The sequence below is a fragment of the Schistocerca serialis genome, chromosome 2, assembly GCF_023864345.2.
Source record: "Schistocerca serialis cubense isolate TAMUIC-IGC-003099 chromosome 2, iqSchSeri2.2, whole genome shotgun sequence".
NCBI classification, from domain to species: Eukaryota; Metazoa; Arthropoda; class Insecta; order Orthoptera; family Acrididae; genus Schistocerca; species Schistocerca serialis.
Window position 1 is genome coordinate 352,549,966 of NC_064639.1, and position 8,304 is coordinate 352,558,269.

Sequence of the window (8,304 nt, forward strand, 5' to 3'; positions counted from 1 at the left end):
TGGCAACAGTGCATGGCGGTCTGGATGGTTACCCATCCAAGTGCCGACCACGCCCGACAGCGCTTAACTTCGGTGATCTCACGGGAACCGGTGTATCCACTGCGGCAAGGCCGTTGCCAATATGGGTCAGGTTAAACATTTCTACATGCAGGAAGTTTTGCAAGCTTACTAACTGCAATCATATTTTTTGTAAAATTGTTGGCATAGCCCTACAACCATAAAGCATGCAGAGCCTTTATTTGCTCTCCATACACTGCAGTTACAAGGGCTGTCCAGAAAGTAAGTTCCGATTGATCGCGAAATGAAAACCACAGTGAAAATCAGAAATGTTTTATTTGTAACAGTTAGCTACACCTTCCAGCTACTTCTCTACGTAGTCGCCGTTCTGACTTAGACATTTGTCGTAGCGTTGTAACAACTTTCCAATACCCTCATCATAGAAGGCAGCCGCCAGTGCTTTCCGCCAATTCTCTACGCTGGCCTACAGCTCGTTGTCTGTGCCAAAATGTTGTCTTCATAGCCAGCGGTTCATGTGAGCAGAGATGAAACTCAGAGGGAGATATTTACGGGCTGCATTGTGAGTAATCAAACATTTCCAACTGAAAACGCTGCAGGAGCATCTTCATTGCCCCTGCAGAATGCGGCTGAGAATTGTCTTGAAGAAGAAACCGCTCGATGGTTATGTAATGTTGGCTGCATAGCTTCAGGCGAAATTTCCCACCAGGCCCTCGTACTTGGCGGGTGACACAAATTTCTAAACATCTTTACGCACTCTCTGTAAGCTCAGAAATGAGAAGAGCGACGTGATTCTATCTAGGGTCATACTAGAGACACTGCCCAACACATCTGTGCAAAGCTTTATCGGATTTTCATAGTCGTTTCCATTTCGCAACGATCGGAACTTACTTTCTGGACACCGCTCGTATATTAACTGAATCTTCCGTCGGTTCTCGGTGGAACAACATTACAATAAATGAAAAGCGCTAGTTTACTTTTGTTCTACAGATTACTTTTATTGTGTTAGCCGGTTTGCTTTTATTCTACAGTATTACTACTATTGTGTTAACCGGTTTTCGGCCTACAATGCCATCTTCAGACATTCACATGTCAGAGTCTGAAGATGGCCTTGTAAGCCGAAAACCGGTTAACACAATAAAATTAATACAGTAGAAAAAAACAAACTTTCGCTTTTCATTCACTGTAGCGATATCTATAAGACTGCTGTCTGCCGTCATCGCTCGAAAAAAGTTATTTAAATGAAATGTATTGAACCCTGTGCTTTGTATTTCGTAGCTCTCAATGCACCATACCACAGTCCAGTTGCCCAAATATGTCGCACAGTAGGGATAAACGTTTAGGCTTCATTCATTCTTCACGTTGTCGAACAGAAAGTGACGAACAGTGTCCAAAGTAAATAATGCCAGCGCACAGCCTCACATTCCTCTTACTGGAATAAAAGCGGCTCGAGAGTAGCCAGCCGGCTTACTGTAGAGAAAGGCGGTGACGGAAACAAGGACATTTGCTGAAGTGTCGCAATGTTGCACCACGATCTGATACCGCTCTAGCGCACCGATAAGGAACAAAATGTAGCATTATCTGTCGTATGTGACGTATCGTGCAGAGTATAGCGTCGGTGACCGCAGACGAAGATACTGGATTATCAGCTCTTTCTGCTTCTCATTGTCAAGAAACTAATTGATCTGCAGCTGTACCGATGTTAATTTTGGTCATTCATCACTGATGGGCTGTACTTCGCCTTATTATTCATTGCATCTTTTTTTTTAATAGTTCGGCCACTGCAGGCTGTGGTCGGCGATCGGCACATGCTTGCTGAGCACCTGCAACTACTTACTATTGACAGATGGCGCGAAGTTCGTCCGTGCTGATGTTTGCATTTTTTTCTTAAATTTGTCTGCCAGTTTTAAATCTCGTCAATTTTAAATATCGGGTAATGATTTGTTTTCTGTGTACGAAAGATGAGAATTTATGGAGTGAAATTTATGGAATAATACACTATGGGTGATGTAATGCTAACAAAATTAGAGTGCTTAAGGATATCTGCACTAATATTCATTGTGAAGTGCGAAGTGGCCGACGATCACTGAAGATATAGTACATAATTTTGATGTAGAATTTTGAGAAAAGAGAAACTTTCACTATCATTTAATGAACTTCCCCAATTTTCAACACGTATTCTTTGTGAAATTATTTCAAATCGCTTTCACTAGCGGGAATTGTGCACACACTACATACCGAAATTTCTGAATGAATTGCAAAAAACAAGTGCCAGTAGCATCAGTATGCAGCGAGTAGTACGTAACGAGGGTGGTGAATTTTCAAGCCAAATTCTTGTGGGAGACGGAACATGTGTGGGTTATGGTACACCAGAACGTAAATAAAAAATCCATGAAACGGAAGCGCTGAACTCCACCAAAGAGAGTGAAGTTTCTTTTTGTTGTGTCAGTCCTCTGGTTAGACGTCTCCTGTGGGAAACCTCTTCATTTCAGAGTAGCGCTTGCACCTATCATCCTCAGTTATTTTTTGGATGTATTACAATCTATATCTACAGTTTATACCCTGTGCAGTCCCCTCTAACCTCTTCAGTCCCCGCGTCCATACAGCTGGACGTTACTTCCCTATTTTTCTTTTTGGAAATCTTCGACACTGCAACTATGTGTCTAGTACACTGGACACTTTAGCCGTCTCTGGACTTTTTTTCTCTCAGTCATATTTAGTTTCTGCTGTTGGCTACTTTGAGATGTTCCATTCACTGCGTCATAGTGGCGCAAAGAAGCGGCCTGTAAGAGTCTTCTTCCATCTCGTTGACTTGACAATTGTGAACTTGTGTACTTAGTACAGCTAGGATCAGCAGGCACTAGGTGCTAGCAAGAAATCAGGCATGCACCTATCCTACTTTAAGATTTGTATTGGTGAATCCCCGAGTTTGGCTGCAACCGCAGCACGACAAGACATTTGCTCCGCAGGCTCTGAATCTGAATCTCATGAAGCAGCTCTTAGAAAACGTGCAAAGATAAGTCAAATTACAAACAGAATGTTAGGAAAGGTGAGAGTAGACATTTGCCTCCCTGCCCAATTACAGACAAAAATGAATGAATGAGATACTGAAACAAGAACTGCGAAGATAAAACCAGTTCACATGATCCAAAAACAAAGTATATCTGTGTGTTCCTAATGACATAAAAAGTTTCTTTGACTTCCACAACTGAAAAGTGATTGCGATGTACTAACAGAATTACATAAACATTGATGATTGAGACTGCTTTTCTAGTGGCATAATTTTTTAATACTCTGTACGTAATATATCTAAGTGTTAAATAAATAATTAAAAACATAATTTAGTGTTACTGCTTCCATGGCTATGTATCATGAATGGTCGCTTTGAGTTCCAGTGTCCAGCCAGCTGGACGTAGAACAATCTCTACCCGGATGAGCAGTAACATGAAACTACCACTACGATGCTTATTTATGACATCCATGTGACACAACCTTAGGAAAAGGCAATTAAAATTATATAAAAATTTTGCTTGGATCTGAAGAGGCTAATGTCATGAAAATTATTCCGTAATGTCTCAACACATCTCCCATCCCCAATCTCCCATCGTCCTTTCTTTCTCCTTGCTAGTGTTGTCCGCATATTTCTTTCCTCGATGATTCCAGGAGAATTTCGTTTTTTACCAGCCCATCTCATTTTTAACATTTTCTATAGCATCACATTTCAAACGCTTCAATCTCTTCTTTTTTGTTTCAGTGTAATCCAAGATTCACTTGCAAGGTCTACTTCGGTCCGCAATTCTGAAGTAAAGTTTGTCACTAATCTTATTTGTGCTGCTCCTCATTACTTTCGTCTTTCTTCAGTTTACTCTCAATCCATATTCTGTGCTCGCTAGACTTCATTCTACTCAGCAGATCCTGTAATTCTTTTTCAATTTCACTGAGGATATCAGTATCATCAGCGGATCATATCCTTGATATTTTTGACCCTGAATTTTTATCCTAGTCCTAAACCTGTCTTACATTTTCATCAGAGCTTCTTCTATGACTAGTAGGGAAGAAATATTGGTTCCCTATCCTACACCCTTTTTAAAATGAGCATTTCGGATTTGGTTTCCCATTCTTTTTGTTCTTTCTTGATACCTATACGGATTGTATATTATCCGTCTTTCCCTATAGCTTGCATCTATTTCTCTGAGGATTTCGAATATCTTGTGTCATTTTATATTGTCGAACGCTTTTTCTAAGTACAAGGATGCTATGAAGGTGTCTTGTTAAGCTGGTTGTGCAATAATTTTTGCACTTATCTGGCTTCTCTACCTATGGAATTTTGTGAATACTATTTTTCGAAAGTCTAATGGTATGTCCCCAGTCTCACAGATTCTACACCAACCTGAATAGTCATTCCGATGCTTCTTTCTCCAATGATTTTAGAAATACCCCAGGAACGTTCGCTACGCCCTCTGCTTTATTTGTTAGCAATTCTTCCGAAGCTCTGTTAAATTCCGAATCTAATACTGAATCCCCTATGTGTTCCATGACAACTTCCATTTCTTCTTCCACCACGTCATTGTACGCCTGGTCGAGTCCCTCAATGTACTCTTTCCATCTATCCACTCTTCGTCTACGGTCACAAGCGAAATTTTTCTTGCACTCTTAAGGCTTGCTTTTAATTTCTGTCCTTTCGACTATCGTTTCTTTTGCCAGTTTTTCAGATTTTTGCTGCAGCCATTTCACCTTGGCTGTCGAGCACTTCCTATTTATTTCATTCCTAAAGCTTTATATTGCTACATTCGTTTTTAGTTCCAAGATATTTTTGTACTTCCTTTCCCAGTGATCAGTTGGAGTATTTCTTCTGTTACCCAAGTTTGTTTTTTTGCAGTTAACTTCCTTGTACCCATACTTGTCCGTCCAAATCCTGTGACTGCCCTTTTCAAAGATGTCCATTCCTTTTCAACTAAACTGCTTACCGTGATATTCAGTATCGCAGTGTCTGCATCTTGAGAGATCTTGAAATGTATATCGTCGTTCCTCAGCACTTCAGTATCCCACTTCTTTGCATGTGGATTCTTCTTGATGATTCTCTGGAATTTGAGCCAAGTCACGATTTCTTAATTGTGGTGTGAGTCCATCCCTGCCCCTTGATACGCCTTAAAGTCCAATATCTGATTTCGGAATCTCTGTCTCACAATGATGTAATTCAGCTGGAATCTTACTGTAACTCCAGGTCTTTTTCTCCTCCTTTTGTGATTCCTGAACAGTGCATTCGCTATTTCCAGCTGAAGTTTACTGCAGTGTCCCATTAATCTTTCTCCTTTCTCATTACTAATTCCGAACCGTATTCTCCCGTAACACCGTCTTCATCTCCTTCCTCTGCCACATTATTTCAATCCACCATGATTATTAGATTAACATCTCCCTTTACATGCCCCCCTTCTAACAGTCGTGTACCGCAAGTCTCTAGAGGAACGGAAGGTTCCAAATGATTGGAAAAGAGCACAGGTAATCCCAGTCTTCAAGAAGGGTCGTCGAGCAGATGCGCAGAACTATAGATCTGTATCTCTGACGTCGATCTGTTGTAGAATTTTAGAACATGTTTTTTGCTCGCGTATCATGTCGTTTCTGGAAACCCAGAATCTACTCTGTAGGAATCAACGTGGATTCCGGAAACAGCGATCGTGTGAGACCCAAATCGCTTTATTTGTTCATGAGACCCAGAAAATATTAGATACAGGCTCCCAGGTAGATGCCATTTTCCTTGACTTCCGGAAGGCTTTCGATACAATTCCGCGCTATCGCCTGATAAACAAAGTAAGAGCCTACAGAATATCAGACCAGCTGTGTGGCTGGATTGAAGAGTTTTTAGCAAACAGAACACAGCATGTTGTTCTCAATGGAGAGACGCCTACAGACGTTAAAGTAACCTCTGGCGTGCCACAGGGGAGTGTTATGGGACCATTGCTTTTCACAATATATATAAATGACCTATTAGACAGTGTCGGAAGTTCCATGCTGCTTTTCGCGGATGACGCTGTAGTATACAGAGAAGTTGCAGCATTAGAAAATTGCAACGAAATGCAGGAAGATCTGCAGCGGATAGGCACTTGGTGCAGGGAGTGGCAACTCACCCTTAACATAGACAAATGTAATGTATTGCGAATACATAGAAAGAAGGATCCTTTATTGTATGATTATATGATAGCGGAACAAACACTGGTATCAGTTACTGCAGTAAAATATGTGGGAGTATGCGTGCGGAACGATTTGAAGTGGAATGATCATATAAAATTAATTGTTGGTAAGGTGGGTACCAGGTTGAGATTCATTGGGAGAGTCCTTAGAAAATGTAGTCCATCAACAAAGGAGGTAGCTTACAAAACACTCGTTCGACCTATACTTAAGTATTGCTCATCAGTGGGGGATCCGTACCAGGTCGGGTTGACGGAGGAGATAGAGAAGATACAAAGAAGAGCGGCGCGTTTCGTCACAGGGTTATTTGGTAAGCGTGATAGCGTTACGGAGATGTTTAGCAAACTCAAGTGGCAGACTCTGCAAGAAAGGCGCTCTGCATCGCGGTGTAGCTTGCTGTCCAGGTTTCGAGAGGGTGCGTTTCTGGATGAGGTACCGAATATATTGCTTCCCCCTACTTATACCTCCTGAGGAGATCGAGAATGTAAAATTAGAGAGATTCGAGCGCGCACGGAGGCTTTCCGGCAGTCGTTCTTCCCGCGAACCATACGCGACTGGAACAGGAAACGGAGGTAATGACAGTGGCACGTAAAGTGCCCTCCGCCACACACCGTTGGGTGGCTTGTGGAGTATAAATGTAGATGTAGAAATGTAGATGTAGATGTACCTGTTCAGTGACTTCATATACTACCTCTATTACTTCATCTTCTGGTTGTTGCGTCGGCATATACGCCTGAATTACTGTTGTTGGCGTTGGTTTTCTGTCTACTCTGATAGTTATTAGTATCAATGAACTGTTCAGAGTAACTCATTCCTGACCTACCTTCCTATTTATGACAATTCCTACTCCCTTTATACCATTTTCTGCTGCTGCTGATGTACCTCTATATTCATCTGATCAGAAATCTTTCTTTCTGTTTCGCTGACCCCACTATATCTAGACGGAGCCTCTGCACTTTCAGACTTTCCACATTCCGCTCGTAGAACGAGACCCTTTCGTTGATTATTCGATATTTTTTTCGTGTTTATCTTTACCTTGGCAGTCCCATCCTAGAAATCAGAATAGGGGACTAATCCCTTTCCTTTTGCCAACGGACAGATCACCATGACCCTTTTTCAATTACAGGCCACATAAGCAGGCGATGCATATCAAGTGTCTTTAATGTAATGGTTTCATTGCCTTCTGCATCCTCCGGTCGTTGATCATCTTCTGCCTTTTTAGGAGCAATTCCCCATCACAAGGGCAAGATGGTGTCCTGAATCTCCATCCGTCCCTTAGTCCTCTTGACAAGACCGTTGGCAGAACACGCGTGACTCGTTATGCCGGAAGTCTTCGACTCCCATTACTGATGATTTTTATTCAAAATTTAAGAAATGGCTGAGATCGAATTAGGACCCATGAAGCTTTTGCACTGTAGGCCAATTCTCTAATATTCGACCTCCGAAATTGTAGAAAACAATTTCAGCCCTAATAATCAAGAGGATATGCTTATGGTTACTGTTATGGATTTTTTACCTCAAGGTAAAAGAATCAGTTCTGTTACATAGGTGTGGGACCTCAACTAGGCTGTTGGAATATGGGCCAACGAACATAAAATCTCATCATCGTCTCATACGACTGCGAGCAACTTTATCAACCTCCCTATAGCCCTCACCTGGCATCCATAAAATATCCGTTGTTGTTACACTAGTAAAACCATTGAGAAGGTCAGCGGTACCGAAGGACTATTATGTCAAAGCAATCGTTCAAGCAAATAGATGAACTGTGCACAAAGTTTGTATTTACACGAGCGCCAACATCAGGTTGTCCTAACGTGTTCACAAAACGACACTGACATATTCTGCAAGGCCCGACCCATTCTATTTGCCTCGTGGGAAGCGGTAAAAATGGAACTGGACAGGTTACCTAAGGAAAGTGTCTTCGATCCAATCGCGTCAAGTGCATGTGCTACGCCGTTAGTAATCAACAAGCCAAACGTTTCCTTACGATTGTTGTGTGGTGACCTAAAACCCAGCAGAAACGCGCAACGGTCAAATCGATACCTACAATATAGACGCCATCAGAACTTTTAATGAAATTACAAGGGGGAAGTTTTTCTCAAA

General features: G+C 41.7%; 1 pseudogene; it reads right to left on the bottom strand.

Moving 5' to 3' along the window:
* LOC126459056 (5S ribosomal RNA) lies at positions 1-118 on the bottom strand (annotated as a pseudogene).
* Positions 119-8,304: the final 8,186 nt, after the last annotated feature.